Here is a 17,168-nt window from a genome sequence, read left to right on the forward strand (position 1 = left end):
TGGGCCAAACAACAGAATGTCTCCTGTCCCCAGAAGGAAACCGTCCCCTTCCATCTGTGACAAAGCCCAGGTTAGTAGAATCCTGGACAGCACTTTAGCCATAAGCACTTTCTAAGATCTCCCTGGTAACAAACCAGCTTGTGGAGCATATGCAAGAGATTCCATGTCAACTCAAGGACTTGGTAGTTCACTCCAGAGACAGCAGAATGAACCAGCCATATTCCTCAACTGCAATGGTCAATGGAGTTGAGCTTTCCAGGCATCCATGCGGTAGAGCTCTGCTACCCAAACTTTCCACATGGGGGACCCTGGAGCAAATAAACCAGACTCCACCTTTCCAGTAGAACTAAACATTGCTCTCTGGAGCAGCTCTTAAGCCTCAACGTGAAAACCCATCCATGGCCTCTTGACGCCACCCCTCCATTAGTCAGTCATCATAGACACAAACTCCAGTGTGAGCAAATATGTGACATCTGCCCTTACTCAGGTGCTGGATATCTCCAATAAGCCGATGCACATAGGAACTGCCTTCGCTCGACACTGAATGGAACCGTTGCTTCTGTTTACAATTCGATCCTCACCCGGCTGGTCCACAGGCCATCTTGATAGGAAATTCTGGAGCCACAATGGATCATTCTGCCTTCCCTATAGAAAGAAGTGCCTGGTGAGTCTGGCAAGAAACCACAATGAGGATCAATCTGCTAGGCCCTCGAAGGAATCCCTATTTATAGGTTGCCCTCACCACTAGTGCTCTGTCTGATAGAGCTTGAGGCCCGACCTAGTGTCAGTCACCAGAAAGTGGGCCCCATATCTAGTATTTGGGATTGTCATGGCCCAAGTATATCATCTCTACCCATCCTTTGTATTCAGGCACCTGTCCCCAGACATTTGCTGGAATGCCTGCCAATGGGGAAACTTAAAGCACAATAGAGAACTCCTCTTTCCCCATGGCAATAAAACTGGCAGTTGGGATGGGTGTCCAACCCTTAAAGGGGGAGCCAGTTACAAGACCAATGAGACCATGCCCCCTCCTGAGGGCCGCCTGGGAACAAACAGGCATTGTGACTCTCAGCCTGACCATGCTTTGAAACCATCCCTCTCAGCTGCACCACCCTGATCCCGCATTGCAGGCCTGGTACGACTCCAGGCATAAATCCTAAAACTTGGTCAGATTTTGAGGTGTCCATACCCAGACCCCATCTCTGGAATCCCTGTTTTGGGGCACCCCTAAGATGGAAAACAACACTCTTCCTTCCCCGAAAATGCCACAAAACTATAGGGAGACACCAGGATCCATAGAGAGGAAAAGTCTCCCATGGACTCATGAGAACACACCTGCATTACAAGGCCATCCTGGACACACAATACAGAGAGAAAAGTCTGTGCTACCGCCTTCCAGTCACCCTAATTACAGTTTCAGACTAGGTGCCGTCCATGTATATGCCCTTGGGCCTATGATCACCTCGCCACTCACCTTAATTCAAATTTGTGTTTGCAGACTTCTCTACCTAAACAATGGCACACATGCCTTCCAGGATGGGGTCTCTGGATCCACATGACAGGACTGTCCCTGCCATCCCCAAGGAAACTGTGCCCATCACAGTTGCCCAAACCTTCTAGAATGGGAGAAACCTGCAAGGCCCCTGAGCCTACATCAATATTGCGGGCTGCTCTGAACACAAATGCACAGTCTGAAATACCCTGATCACCTAAATCCAGGCAGACAGCCAAATCAATGGTACTGAGTCAGATTGGTGAACATAACATGCCCCTGGACGTTACTGGAACCCTAGATTCCGTTTTCAGGCATCTGTCTTCAGAGGCCTATTCTGGGCGAACTTATGTTATAACATGTGGGCCCTGGTCCACACAAAAGGACATCCTGTCCAGAAAAAAAAAGGGCATCCTGTCCCAAGATGCCCTTCCATCTGTGCCAAAGCCCAGGGTAGTAGAATCCTGCACAGAACCTTAGCCACCAGCACATTCTAAGATATCCCTGGTAACAAACCAGCATTGTGGTCCATCTGCAAGAGATTCCATGTCAACTCCAGGACTTGGTACTTTGCTCAAGAGACAGCAGAACTAACCAGCCATGTTCCTCAGCTGCAATGGTCAATGGAGTTGAGCTTTCCAGGCATTTAAGCAGTAGAGCTCTGCTACCCAAACTTTCCACATGGGGGACCCTGGAGCAAAACAACCAGACTCCACCTGTCCAGTAGAACGAAACCTTGCTATATGGAGCAACTCATAAGCCTCAACGTGAAAACCCCTCCACGGCCTCTTGACGCCACCCCCACATTGGTCAGTCATCATAGACACAAAATCCAATGTGAGCAAACATCTGACATCCACCCTTATTCTGGTGCTGGATGTCTCAAATAAACTGCTGCCCATTGGAACTGCCTTCCGCTTGGCACTGAATTGAACCATGGCTTTTGTTTACAATTCCATCCTCACCTGACTGGTCCCAAAGCCCTCTTGATAGGGAAATCAGGAGCCACAACGCAGCATTCTGCCTTCCCCACTGAATGCAGAAGTGCCTGGTGAGTCTGCCCAGAAACACCACATGAGGATCAATCTGCCCATTCCTCTATTTCACCCCATTTTATAGGCTGCCATGGCAGTAGTGCTGTGTCTGACAGAGCCTGATCTCCGACCGAGTTTCAGCCACCAGAAAGTGGGCCCCATATATAGCATTTGGGATGGTCATAGCCCAAGTACGTCATCTCTACCCATCCTTGATATTCAGGCACCTGTCCCCAGACCTTGGCTGGAATCCCTGCCAATGGGGGAACCTGAAGAGCAACAGAGAACTCCTCCTTCCCCTTGGCAATAAACCTGGCTGTTAGGATGGGTGTCCAACCCTGGAAGAGGGAGCCAGTTAAAAGTCAGTGAGACCGCTCCCACTCCTGAGGGCCGACATAGGCACAAACAGGCATTGTGACCCTCATCCTGACCATGTTTTCAAGCAATCACTCTCAGTTGCTCCATCATAATCCTGCATGGCAGGCCTGCTACATCTCTAGGCACAAATCCTAGAACTTGGTGGGATTTTCCATGTCCCCAGACCCAGAGCCCATCTCTGTAATCCCTGTTTTGGGGCACCCATAAGATGGAAAACAGCACTATTCCCTTCCCTGAAAAAGCCACCAAACTATGGGGAGCGACCAGTATACATAGAGAGGAAACAGCTCCCATGGACCCATGATAACACACCTGCATTCCGAGGCCATCCAGGACACATAATCCAGAGAAAAAAGCCTGTGCTACCACCTTCGAGTCACCCTATCTACAGTTCCTGACGAGCTGCCCTCCAGGTCTATGCATTGGGTCTATGATCACCTTGACACCCACCCTATACTGAATTTGTGTTAGCAGACTTCTCTACGTAAACCATGGCACACATGCCTTCCAGTATGGGGTCTCTGGATCCACACTACAGGACTGTCCCTGCCATCCCCAAGGAAACTCTGTCCGTCACAGTTGTCCAAACCTTCTAGATTAGGAGAATCCTGCAAGGCCCCTGAGCCTACCTCAATATTGGCAGCCGCTCTGAATGCAATCGTGCAGTCTGAAACACCCTGATAACCTACATCCAGACAGATAGCCAAATCAATGGTCCTGAGTCAGAATAGTGAACCTAACATGCCCCTAGGACGTCATTGGAACCTTAGATTCGGTTTACAGACATCTGTCCTCAGAGGCCTGTTCTGGAATGCAACTTTATGGTACAACATGTGGTCCCTGGGCCACACAACAGAACATCTCCTGTCCCCAGAAGGAAACCGTGCCCTTCCATTTGTGCCAAAGCCCAGGATAGTAGAATCCTGCACAGCACCTTAGCCAACAGCACATTCTAAGTTCTTCCTTGTAACAAACCAGCTGTGGCCCATCTGAAAGAGATTCCGTGTCAACTCAAGGATTTGGTACTTCACTCCAGAGACAGCAGAACGAACCTGCCATGTTTCTCAGCTGCAATGGTCAATGGAGTTGAGCTTTGCAGGCATCCATGTGGTAGTGCTCTGCTACCCAAACTTTCGACATGGGGAACCCTGGAGGAAATAAACCAGTCTCCACCTGTCCAGTAGAACAAAACCTTGCTGTTTGGAGCAGCTCATAAGCTTCAACGTAAAAACCTCTCCATGACTTCTTGACGCCACTCTTCCATTTGTCAATCATAGACACAAACTCCAGTGTGAGCAAATATCTGACATCCGCCCTTACTCAGGTGCTGGGTATCTCGAATAAGGCACTGCACAAAGGAACTGCCTTCCGCTTGGCACTGAGTAGAACCGTAGCTTGTTTTTACAATTCCATCCTCACCCAACTTGTCCCCAGGCCCTCTTGATAGGGAATTCTGGAGCCACAATGCAGCATTCTGCCTTCCCTATAGAAAGAAGTGCCTGGTGAGTCTGGCCAGAAACTCCTCATGAGGATCAATCTGCTCAGCCCTCGAGGGAACCCCAATTTATAGTTTGCCCTGGCCACTAGGGATGTGTCTGACAGAGCCTGAGCCCCAACCTAATGTCACTCAACAGAGAGTAGGCCCCACATCAAGCATTTGGGATTGCCATGGCCCAAGTACGTCATCTTTACCCATCCATGGTATTTAGGCACCTGTCCCCATACCTTGGCTGGAATCCCTGCCAATGGGGGAACCTGAAGCACAATAGAAAACTCCTCCTTCCTCATGGCAGGACATTTGGCTCTTGGGATGGGTGTCCAACCCTTAAAGGGGGAGCCAGTTACAAGACCAATGAGACTACGCCCACTCCTGAGAGCCGCCTTGGGCGCAAACAGGCATTTTGACCCCCAACCTGAGCATGCTTTCAAACACTCCTTCTCAGGTGCACCACCATGATGCCACATTGCAAGCCTCATACTCCCCTAGGCCCAAGTCCTAACCCTCAGTGGGATGTCCCAGACTCTCAGAACCAGAGCACAGATCAGGAATCCCTGTTTTGGGGCACCCATAAGATGGAAAACAGCACTCTTCCCTTCCCCGACATAGTCACCAAACTATGGAGAGCTGCCAAGATCCATACAGAGGAAAAGTCTCTCATGGACCCATGGGACCACACCTGCATTCCGAGGCCATCCTGGACACACAATCCAGAGAAAAAAGACTGTGCTACTGCCTTCCAGTCACCCTAATTAAAGTTCCTGACGAGCTGCCCTCCAGGTCTACGCATTGGGCCTGCGATCACATTGCCACAAAGTCGCTAACCCGAATTTGTGTTTCCAGACTTCTCTGTATATAATTTGTGTACAGTAAAGTGCTGAGTAGGTCTATCCTCATTTGGGGTGTCTGGGAAGCTCCAGAGGGCAACATTTTTCTTCTAGAAGCCAGGCAGGGTGCTGCATTGTGGGTCCGGAATTGTCAAACTTGAGGGCTTGGGGGCTAGGAGTGTGAGGACAGAAGTCTGAGAACACAAGCTAGACATAGGTTTCAGGGCAAGGGCAAGGCCGGCACACTCCACAGAGCTGAATCAAGATCTCGTGCATCTGAAGTCAGGGCGAGGTTCAGACGTTGGCTCAATTTGGAGTTCCTGTTCATGATTTCCCCTTCATGAAGCAGGGGGGTGGCATCACAAAGCTATCGAGGTTTTCGTAAGTTGGGAGTTGTGAAATGCTCCAAAACACAAGGATTCCTTCTGCAAGACATTTGAGACATGTTCGATCGCTCCCGGACGTCCCATACAGAACGACACCATAGCAGGGTTCTAACGATTAATGCCGGGGCAGCCTGCCTCGCATTCCAATTGTCTCCTAGCCACAAGACAGGTTCGATCTGCTAGTGCTGGGGGATCAACCAAGGGGGCTGAGTTGAAATGGAGTCTCCTGTGGATGGGTCATAATGTGGGTTTGTGTCCATGGAGACCTTGGAATGGGGCAGTAGCACCAGGCTCCTGAAGGATTGTCCTAACCAGAGATTTTGAGACAGCTTCAATGAGCAAGTTTCCCATGTGGAGACAAGATTTGTTTCAATTGGTGCCTCAGGAAACCCCCATATGCTGGTATTGGAAAGAAGGCCTCTGAGGAGAGATACCTGGAAACCACAACAATGGATCTGATTAGGGACTAGAGGCCTGTATGGTTCAGTCTTATTCTTTGGCGACATCTGTCTACGGTATGAGTGGAGGGAGTTGATCAGTTGGTGTCAGACCACCCTGTTTTTCTGGGTGACCTACACTATTGGGATGGCCTTGGGAACTTTGGAGATTTCTCCTAATTTATACGATTATGGACAATGGAAGGAGCAGAATTCCCGTGGAGTGGGCAGGCACAGACCTGATATGTGGCTCCAGGGAACCCAGCCTGGAGGGTGTGTGATCCAGGACTGTGGGGACAGATGTCTGAAAACTCAAACTCAGCTTAGGTTTGGGGACGTAGGTATGGCAGGCCAGATCTAGAGACCGTGAGGAGAACTCTTCAGGATATGAAGAAAGGGCCAGTGTGAGGTACTTGCTTAGGCTTTTGTCTCTGGATATTGTGTCACCAATGGTCGTGGAATGTCCGGGTAATTTCATGGGCAATGGGCGAGTCTTCCTTTCTGGAGATGAGGTCCAATCCCAAGAGTTTGGGTTCATTCTGTAGGATGGGAGGTGTCTGTTTTGTTTTTTTAACCTCAGGAGTCCCACCAAAAGAGGGATTCCAAAGCTGAGCCCTGGGGAGGGCCGACTGGACAACAAGAAATCTGGTTAAAAATGGGGGCCTAGGGGCATGGCAAGCCCATTAGGACGTCTAATGGTCCAGCCACTGAGAGGACTTACTAGAGGACAGGACTCAAGCTGAGGGTCACAATGCGTGTTTATGCTCTCGCCCACTCAAGCATCAGTGGCACTTCATGGTGAACGCTGGTTTCTCCTACAATGAACGTTGGACAACATGCCAACCACAAGGTTTCTTGCCATGGTTAAGGAGGAGTTCCAATTTCTGCATCACATTGACCCCTTGGCAGGGTTTGGAGTTAACGTCTAAGTTCTGAAGCCTGAAAAGCTAGGTTGGGAAGAGTGATGAGCTAAGGCCATGGTGGGTACGATGTGCTCAGTGTGTGGTCAGCTGTCTGGGTGTTGGTCAGGAGGTCCGGGCTCAGGCTGTGTCAGACAGTGTATTAGTGCCCAGGTTAGAGTATATAATTTGGGTACAGTAGAGTGCCGTGTAGATCTATCCTCATTAGGGTGTCAGGGAAGCTCCATAGGGCAACATTTTTCTTCTGGAGGGCAGGCAGAGGGCTGAATTGTGAGTCCGGAATTGCCAACATTGAGGGTTTGGGGGCCAGGACTATTAATAGGGAAGTCTAAGAACAAAAGCTAGACATAGGTTCAGAGCAAGGGCAGGACTGGCACATTCTGCAGAGCTGAATCGAGATCTCGTGCATCTGAAGTCAGGGCGAGGATCAGACGCTGGCTCAGGTTGGAGTTCCTGTCCATGATTTCCCCTTCATAAAAGGGGGGGTGGCATCACAAAGCTATCGAGGTTTTCACAAGTTGGGAGTTTTGAGATCCTCCAAAACACAAGGATTCCTTCTGCAGGACATTTGAGACCTGTTGAATGGCTCAAGGACGTTCCATAAAGAACGACACCAGAGCAGGGTTCTAAGGAAGGATCCCTGGGTAGCCCATCTTGCATTATATTTCTCTCCTAGCCACACGATAGGTTCGATCTGCTGGCTCTGGGGGAGCAACCAAGGGTGCTGAGTTGAAATGGACTCTCCTGCGGATGGGTCCTAATGAGGGTTTGTGTCCATTGAGACCTTGGAATGGGCCAGTGGCACCAGGGCCCTGAAGGATTCTACTAACCAGAGATTTTGAGAACCTCCAAAGAGCAAGTTTCCCGTGTGGAGACAAGATTTGTTTTAATTGGTGCCTCAGGAAACCCCCATATGCTGGTATTGGAAACCAGCCATCTGAGGAGAGATACCTGGAAATCACAGCATTGGATCTGATTAGGTCCTTGGGGCCCGTCCGGTTCAATCTTCTTCTCTGGCGACATCTGTCTATAGTATGGGTGGAGGCAGTTGCTCAGCTGGTGCCAGACACCCCCCCCCCGATTGTCCGGGCAGCCTACACTTTTGGGATGGCCTCGGGGACTTTGGAGGTTTCTCCTAATTTGTACGATTATGGACAATGGAAGGGGCAGATTTCCCATGGAGTGGGCAGGCAGAGACCTGATGTGTGGCTCCAGGGGCCCCAGCATGGATGGTGTGTGGGCCAGGGCTGTGGGGACAGATGTCGAAAACACAAACTCAGCTTAGGTTTGGGGACGTAGGTATGGCAATTTCGACCTACAGACCGTGAGGAGAACTCTTTGGGATATGAATCAAGCGCGAGTGTGCGGCGTTTGCTCAGGCTTTTGTCTCCGGATTTTGTGTCAATGATGGCTGTGGAATGTCACGGAGGCCTCATGGGCCATGGACGAGTCTTCCTCTCTGTGTATTTGGCCCGATCCCAATTGTTTTGGGTCAATATGTGGGATGGGAAAAGTCCTTTCAGTTTTGTTACCTGAGGTGTCCCACCAAAAGAGGGATTCTAGAACAGAGCACTTTGGAGGGATGACTGGACAACCATAAATCTGGTTAAATATTGGGGCCTAGGGGCATGGCAAGCACAATATGCCTTCTAATGGTCCAGGCACTGAGAGGCCTTCCTTGAGGACAGAACTCACGCTGAGGGTCACAATGCATGTTTATGCCCTTGTGGCACTCAAGCACGGGCGCAGACTCATGGTGCATGCTGGTTTCTCCTACACTGAACATTGGACAACATGCCAACCACAAGTTTTGCCACAATGGGGAAGCTTTAGTTCTGATTGCTGCATCTCATTCATCCTTGGGCAGTGATTGGAGATAAGGTCTTGGTTCTGAAGTCTGAAAATTGAGTTTGGGAAGAGATGACAACCTAAGTTTGGGAAGAGATGGCGTGTCTCATGTGGTCAGTGTAGAGTCAGCTGTCTGCATGACGGTTGGAAGGTCTGGGCTCAGGCAGTGTCAGACAGGGCATTGGTGCCCAGAGTAGATTGTATAATTGGGGTACAGTCGAGTGACGTGCAGATTGATCCTCATTTGGCGTTTCAGGGTAGCCTCAAGAGCAAAGTTTTTCTTCTGGAGGGCAGGCAGAATGCTGCATTGTGGCTCCGGAATTCCCGAACTGGATGCCTTGTGGGCAAGGAGTGTGAGGACAGAAGTCTGAGAACACATGTTAGGCATACGTTTCAGGGCAAGGGCACGGCAGGTACCCTCTTCAGATCTGAATCGGGATTTCGGCATCTGAAGTCAGGTCAAGGATCAGACGTAGACTCAGGTTGGAGTTTCTGTCCATTATGGCCCCTTCATAAAGAGGGCAACATCTCGAGGCCATGTAGGTATACCCACGATGGGAGTTGTGAGATGCTCCAAACCGCAAGGATTCCTTATGATCGACAATTGAGACCTGTTGGATCGCTCCAGGACGTCCCATACAAAATGACGCCAGAGCAGGGATCTAAGGATGGATGCCTGGGCAGCCCACCTTGCATTCCAATTGTCTCCTAGTGAATAGACAGGTTCAATATGCTGGCTCTGGTGGGGCAACAGAGGGGGCTGAGTTGAAATGGAATCTCCTGTGGATGAGTCCTAATGTGGGTTTGTGTCCATGAGGCCCTTGGAATGGGGCGGTGGCACCGGGGCCCTGAAGGATTCTCCTAACCAGTGATTTTGAGACATCTCCAAAGGACAAGGTTCCCATGTGGAGACGAGATTTGTTCTGATTGGTGCCTCAAGATACCCCCATATGCTGATATTGGAAACCAGGCCTCTGAGGAGAGATACCCAGAAACCAAAGCATTGGATCGGATAAGGGCCTAGGGTCCTGTCCGGTTCAATCATCTTCTCTGGGGACATCCATCTATGGTATGAGTGGATGTAGATGCCCAGTTGGTGTCAGACCACCCCTGTTTGTCCCGGGCGGCCTACACTATTGGGATGTCCTCGGGTACTATGGACGTTTCTCCTAATTTGTACGATTGTGGACAATGGAAGGGGCAGAATTCCCGTGGAGTGGGCAGGCACAGTCCTGATGTGAGGCTCCAGGGGCCCTAGCCTGGAGGGTGTGTGGGCCAGGACTGTGGGGACAGAAGTCTGAAAACACAAACTTGGCTTAGGTTTGGGGACATAGGTATGGTAAGCCTGATCTACAGACCATGAGGAGAACTCCTCGGGATATGAAGAAAGAGCGAGTTTGAGGTACTTGCTCAGGCTTTTGTCTCTGGATTTTGGGTCAATGATGGCCGTGGAATGTTGGGAAGGCCTCATGGGCCATGGAAGAGTCTACCTCTCTGTGGATTTGGCCTGTTCCCAAGAGTTTTGGGTCAATCTGTGGGATGGGAGGAGTCCTTTCTGTTTTGTTACCTCAGGTGTCCCACCAAAAGGGATTCCAGAGCCGAGCCCTGGGGAGGGGCACATGGAGCACCCAAACTCTGGTTAAAAATTGGGGCCTAGGGGCACCTGGGTGGCTCAGTGGGTTAAGCCGCTGCCTTCGGCTCAGGTCATGATCTCAGGGTCCTGGGATCGAGTCCCACATCAGGCTCCCTGCTCAGCAGGGAGCCTGCTTCCCTCTCTTTCTCTCTGCCTGCCTCTCTGTCTACTGTGATCTCTCTGTGTAAAATAAATAAATAAAATATTTAAAAAAAAATTGGTGCCTAGCAGCATGGCATGCCCAATATGCTGTCTCATGGCCCAGCCACTGAGAAGTCTTACTTGTGGACAGTGCTCACTCTGAGGGGCACAATTTGTGTTTGTGTCCACCGCGGCCCTCAAGCATGGGCACAACCTCATGGACCACACTGGTTTCAACTACACTGAACGTTGAACAACATGCCAACCACAAGGTTTCTTGCCATGGGGAAGGAGTTCTGATTTCTCTATCATGTTTTACCCTGGGCAGTGATTGGAGATAAGGTGTAGGATCTAAAGTCTGAAAACCAAGGTTGGGAAGAGATGACGACCTAAGGCCATGATGGGTCCGATGTGCTCAGTGTGCTGCCAGCTGGCTGGGTGTGGGTTGGGAGGTCCAGGCTCAGGCAGTGTCAGACAGAGCAGTAGTGCCCAGGGTAGCCTGTATAATTTTGGTGCAGTCAAGTGGCATGCAGGTTTATCCTCTTTTGGGGTTTCTGGGTTACCCCATAAGGAAGCATTTTTGTGTTTTTTGTTTGTTTGTTTGTTTGTTTGTTTTTGTTAGTTTTTTTGTTTTTTGTTTTTTTGTTTTTTTTCTGGAGAGCAGTCAGAGTGCTGCATTGTAGTTCTGGAATTGCCAAACTGGAGGGCTTGTGGGCCAGGAGTGTGAGGACAGAAGTCTGAGAACACAAGCTAGGCATACGTTCCTGGGAAAGGGCACAGCAGGCAAACTCTGCAGAGCTGAATAGAGATCTCGTGCATCTGAAATCAGGCCGAGGATTAGACGATGGCTCAGGTTGGAGTTTCTGTCCATGATGGCCCCTTCATGAAGGGCGGGGAATCACGAAGCCATGGAGGTTTTCCCATGATAAGAGTTGTGAGATGCTCCAAACTGCAAAGATTCCTTCTGCGGGACCATTGAGACTTCTTGGTTGGCTCCCGGACTTCCCATACAGAACGATTCTGAGCAGCTTTCTAAGGATGGATGGCTGGGATGCCTGCCTTTCATTCCAATTGTCTCCTAGCGACAAGACAGGTATGATCTGCTGGCTCTGGGGGAGCAATCGAGGGGGCTGAGTTGAAATGGAATCTCCTGCAGTTGGGTTCTAATGTGGGTTTGTGTCCATGGAGACTTGGAAATGAGGCGGTTCCCTGGGCCCCTGAAGGATTCTCCTAACCATTGGCTTTGACACAGCTACAACGTGAAAGTTTCTTATGTGGAGACGAGATTTGTTCTGATGGTGCCTCAAGAAACAGCCATATGCTGGTATTGGAATCCAGGACTCAGAGGAGAGATGCCTGGAAACCAAAGCAATGGATCCAATTAGGGACTAGGGGCCTGTTCGTTCCAATTTTCTTCTCTGGGGACATCTTTTTAGGGGTCTGAGTGCAGGTAGGTGCTCAGATGGGCTCAGATTACCCATGATTGTCCTGCGTGACCTACACTATTGTGATGACCTTGGGGACATTGTAGGTTTATCCTATTTGTAGGGTTGTGGCCAATGGAATGGGCAGAATTCCCTTGGAGAGGGCAGGTTCAGTCCTCAGGTTTGGCTCCAGGGGCCTGAGCCTGTAGGGTATGTGTGCTAGGGCTGTGGGGACCGTTGTCTGAAAACACGAAATCGGATTGGGTTTTTGGTCGTAGGTATGGCAGGACTGATCTACAGAACGTGAGGAGAACTCTTCAGGATATGAACAAAGGGCGAATGTGAGACACTTGCTCCAGTTTTTGTCTCTGGATATTGTGTCACCGATGGCCATGGAATGTCTGGGTGACCTCATGGACGAGTCTCCCTCTCTGGGGATTTGGCCCAAACGCAAGAGTTTGGGGTCATTCTGTGGCATGGGAGGAGTTCATTCTGTTTTTTACCTCAGGTGTCCCACCAAAAGAAGGATTCCAGAGAAGAGCCCTGGGGGGTGGAGAATGGACAAACCGAAGTCTGATTAAGAATGGGGGCTAGGGAAATTGTAGCCCCATATGGGGGCTCTTGGTCCAGCCACTGACAGGCCCTACTTGAGGACAGGACACACACTGAGGGTCACAATGCGTTTTTGTGACCAATGCAGCCCTCAAGCATGGGCGGGGCCTCATGGGCCATGCTGATTTCTCCTACTCTGAACTTTTGACAACATGCCAACCACAAGATTTCTTCCCATGGGGAAGGAGGAGTTCTGATTTCTGCATCACATTCACTTCTGGGCAGTGATTGGAGATAAGGTCTAGGTTCTGACCTAAAAAATGAGGTTGGAAGAGATGACGACTTAAGGGCATGGCGGGTCTTATGTACTCAGTGTGTGGCCAGCTGTCTGGGTGTCGGTCACAATGTCTGGGCTCAGGCTATGTCAGTCAGGATATTAGTGCCCATGGTAGAATGTATAATTGGGGACTAGTCATGTTGCATGCAGGTTGATCCTCATTAGGGGTTTCTTGTTAGCCCAATAGGGCAACGTTTTTCTTCTGGATGGCAGGCATTGTGCTGCATTGTGGCTCCAGTATTGCCAGACTGGAGGGCTTGTGGGCCAGCAGTGTGAGGATGGAATTCTGAGAACAGAAGCTAGGCTTATGTTTCAGGGCGGTGGCATGGCAGGCACACTCTGTAGAGCTGAATCGAGATATCATGCACCTGAATCAGGGCGATGATCAGACGTGGCTCATTTTGGAGTTTCTATCCATGATGGCCCTTTCATGAAGGGGACAGGGCATCACGGGGCAAAGGATGTTTTCCCACGGTGGGAGTTGAGAGATGTTCCAAACTGCAAAGATTCCTTCAGCAGGACAATTGAGACCTGATGGGTGGCTCCAGGAGCTCTCATACAGAAGGACTCCAGAGGAGGGTTCTAATGATGGATGCCTGGGCTGACTGCATCACATTCTAATTGTCTACTTGCCACAAGACAGATTCGATCGGTTGGCTGTGGGGGAGTAAAGAGCATCCTTCAATGGGCTACAATATTGGTTTGTGTCCATGGAGACCTTGGAATTGTGCTGTGGCACTGGGACCCTGAATGATCCACCTAACCGGAGGTTTTGACACAGCTCCAACGAGAACATTTCCCTTGTGGAGAAGCGATGTCTTCTGATGGGGCCCACTGGACACCCCCCTATGCTGATATTGGAAACCAGGCCTCTGTGGAGAGATGCCTGGAAACCAAAGCAATGGATGTGATTAGGGCCTAGGGGCCTTTCCAGTTCAATCTTCTTCTCTGAGGACATCTGTCTATGGGTCTGAGTGGAGGTGGTTGCTCAGCTGGTGTCAGATATCCCCTGTTTGTACTGGGAAGCATAAACTATTGGGATGGGGTTGGGGACTTTGGAGGTTTCTCCTAATTTATATGGTTGTGGTCAATAGAATGGGCAGAATTCCCTTGGAGAGGGCAGGCATAGTCCTGTAGTGTGGCTCCAGGGATCCCAGCCTGGAGCTTTTGTGGGCCAGTGCTGTGGGGAGAGAAGGACATATGTATGGCAGGCCCTATCTATAAACTGTCTGGAGAACTCTTTGGGATGTGAACAAAGGGTGAGTGTGAGGCGCTTGCTCAGTCTTTTTTCTCTGGATTTTGTGTCAATGATAGCCATGGAATGTCGGGGTGGCCTCATGGGACATGGAAGGGTCCCCCTCTCTGGGGATTTAACCTGATCCCAAGAGTTTTGGGTCATTCTGTGGGATGGGAGAAGTCCGTTCTGTTTTTGTTGTTGGTGGTGTTTGTTTGTTTGTTTGTTATTACCACAGGTGTCCCAACAAAGAGGAATTCCAGAGCAGAGCCCTGAGTGGAGCGACTGGGAAACCTGACCTCTATTTAAGATTGGGGGCCTAGGGGCATGGCAAGCCCATATGCAGGCTATTGGACCAACCACTGAGAGGCCTTACTGGATGACAGGACTCACGCTAAGTGTCACAATGCGTGTTTGTGCCTAACGCTGCCTTCTAACATGGGCGGAGCCTCAAGGGCCAAACCAGTTTCTCCTACACAGAACATTGGACAACATAACAAACACAAGGTTTCTTGCCATGGGGAAGGAGGAGTTCTGATTTCTGCATCACGTTCACCCCTGGGCAGTGATTGGAGATAAGGTATAGGTTCTGAAGCCTGAAAACCGAGGGTGGGAAGAGATGGCAACATAAGGCCATGGTGTGTCCGAAGTTCTCAGTGTGTGGCCAGGTGTCTGGGTGTCCGTCAGGAGGTCCGGGGTTAAGCTGTGTCTGACAGGGCATTAGTGCCCAGGGTGGACTATATAACTGGGGTACAGTCGAGTGGCGTGCAGGTTGATCCTCATTTGGGGTCTCTGGGTAGCCCCAGAGGGCAATGTTTTCTTCTGGAGTGCAGGCAGAGTGCTGCATAATGGCTCCAGAATTGCCAAACTGGAGGGCTTGTGGGCCTGGAGTGTGAGGACTGAAGTCTGAGAACACAAGCTAGGCATAGGTTTGGGGCGAGGACACTGAAGGCACACTCTACAGAGCTGAATCGAGATCTCGTGCATCTGAAGTCAGGGCGAGGATCAGACATTGGAGGGTTGGAGTTTCTGTCCATGATGGCTCCTTCAGGAAGGGGGGTGGCCATGGAGTTTTTCCCTCGATGGGAGTTTTGAGATGCTCCAAACCTTTAGAATTCCTTCTGCGGGACAATTGAGACATGTTGGATGGCATAAGAACGTCCCATACGGAAAAACTCCAGAACAGTGTTCTAAAATTTGATCCCTGGGCAGCCCTCTACATATTCCAATTGTCTCTTGGTACAAGAGAAATTCAACCTTCTGGCTCTGGGGTAGCAACCGAGGGGGATGGGTTGAAATGAAGGGGATGGGGGGCATCACGAGGCTATGGAGGTTTTCCCGTGATGGGAGTTGTGATATTCTCCAAAGCTCAAGGATTCCTTCTTTGGGACAATTGAGACCTGTCGCATGACCTAGGACATCCCATAGGGATGACTCCAGAGCAAGGTTTCAATGATGGATGCCTGGGCAGCCCAACTCACATTGTTGTGCATGTTGTGCAATGTTCAGTGTAGGAGAAACAAGCATGGTACATAAGGCCCCACCCAAGAGCCCGCATATGGGGTTTGCCCTGCCTCTAGGCCCCCATTCTAAACCAGAGGTCAGGTTGTCCAGTCTCCCCTCCCCAGGGCTCTCCTCTGGAATCCGTCTTTTGGAGGGACACTTGAGGTAAAAAAAAACAGAATGGACTCCTCCCATCCTAAAGAATGACCCCTAACTCTTTGGATTGGGCCAAACCGCCAGAGTGGGATACACGTCCATGGCCAATGAAGCCACCTTGACATTCAGTGGCTATCGTTGAAACAAAATCCAGACAAAAGCCTCAGCAAGCGCCTCACAATTTCTCTTTGTTCATATCCCAAATAGTTCTCCTCACAGTCTGTAGATAGGGCCTGTCATACATACGTCCCAATCCTAAGCCAAATATGTGTTTTCACACTTCTGTCCCCACAGCCATGGCACACACACCAGCGTGGACGGTGAGGACCCGCCCATGCTTGAGGGCCGTGTTGGTCACAAACACGCATTGTGACCCTGAGTGAGCCCTGTCCTCAAGTAAGGCCACTCAGTGACTGGAACAAGAGCCCACATATGGGGTTTGCTATGCCCCAAGGTCCCCAGTCTTAACCAGAGGTCAGGTTTTCCAGAAGCCCCTCCTCAAGGATCTGCTCTGGAATCCCTCTTTTGGTGGGACACCTTAGCTTAAAAAAAAAAAAAAACACAGAAACAGAAAGCATTCCTCCCATCCCACAGAATGACCCCAGTCTCTTGGGATTGGGCCAAATCCCCACTTAGGGTCACTCATCCATGGCCTATGAGGCCACCCCGACATTCCACGACTACTTTTGACAGTAAATCCAGAGACAAAAGCCTTAGCAAGCGCCTCGCACTCACCCTTTCTTCATATCACGAAGAGTTCTCCTCTTGGTCTGTATTTCAGGCCGTCCATATATTTGTCCCCAACGCTGAGTTTGTGTTTTCAGACTTCTGTCCCCACAGTCCTGGCTCACACACCCTCCAGGCTGGGGCCCCTGGAGCCAAACCTCAGGACTGTGCCTGCCCCCTCCGAGGGAATTCTGCTCATTCCTTTGGACACAACCTGTCAGATTAGGAGAAATTTCCAAAATCCTTGAGGCCATCCCAACAGTGTTGGCCGCCCAGGACAAACAGGGGTGATCTGCACAAGCTACGCAACTACCTCCACTCAGACCCATAGACAGATATCCCCTAGAAGAATAATGAACCGGACAGGCACCTAGGCCCTAATTGGATCCATTGCTTTTGTTTAGACATAACTCCTCAGAGGCCTGGTTTCCAATACCAGCATATGTGGGTTCCTGGAGGTATCAATCAGAACAAATCTTGTCTCAACATGGGAAACTTGCTCTTTGGATCTGTGTCAAAACCTCCAGTTAGGAGAAACCTTCAGGTACACGGAGCCACTGTCCCATTCCAAGGTCTCCATGGACACAAACCAACATTAAGACCCATCCTCAGGAGAGCCCATTTCAACTCAGCCCCCTCGGT

Source organism: Neovison vison, chromosome 2 (assembly GCF_020171115.1).
Source record: "Neovison vison isolate M4711 chromosome 2, ASM_NN_V1, whole genome shotgun sequence".
NCBI lineage: Eukaryota > Metazoa > Chordata > Mammalia > Carnivora > Mustelidae > Neogale > Neogale vison.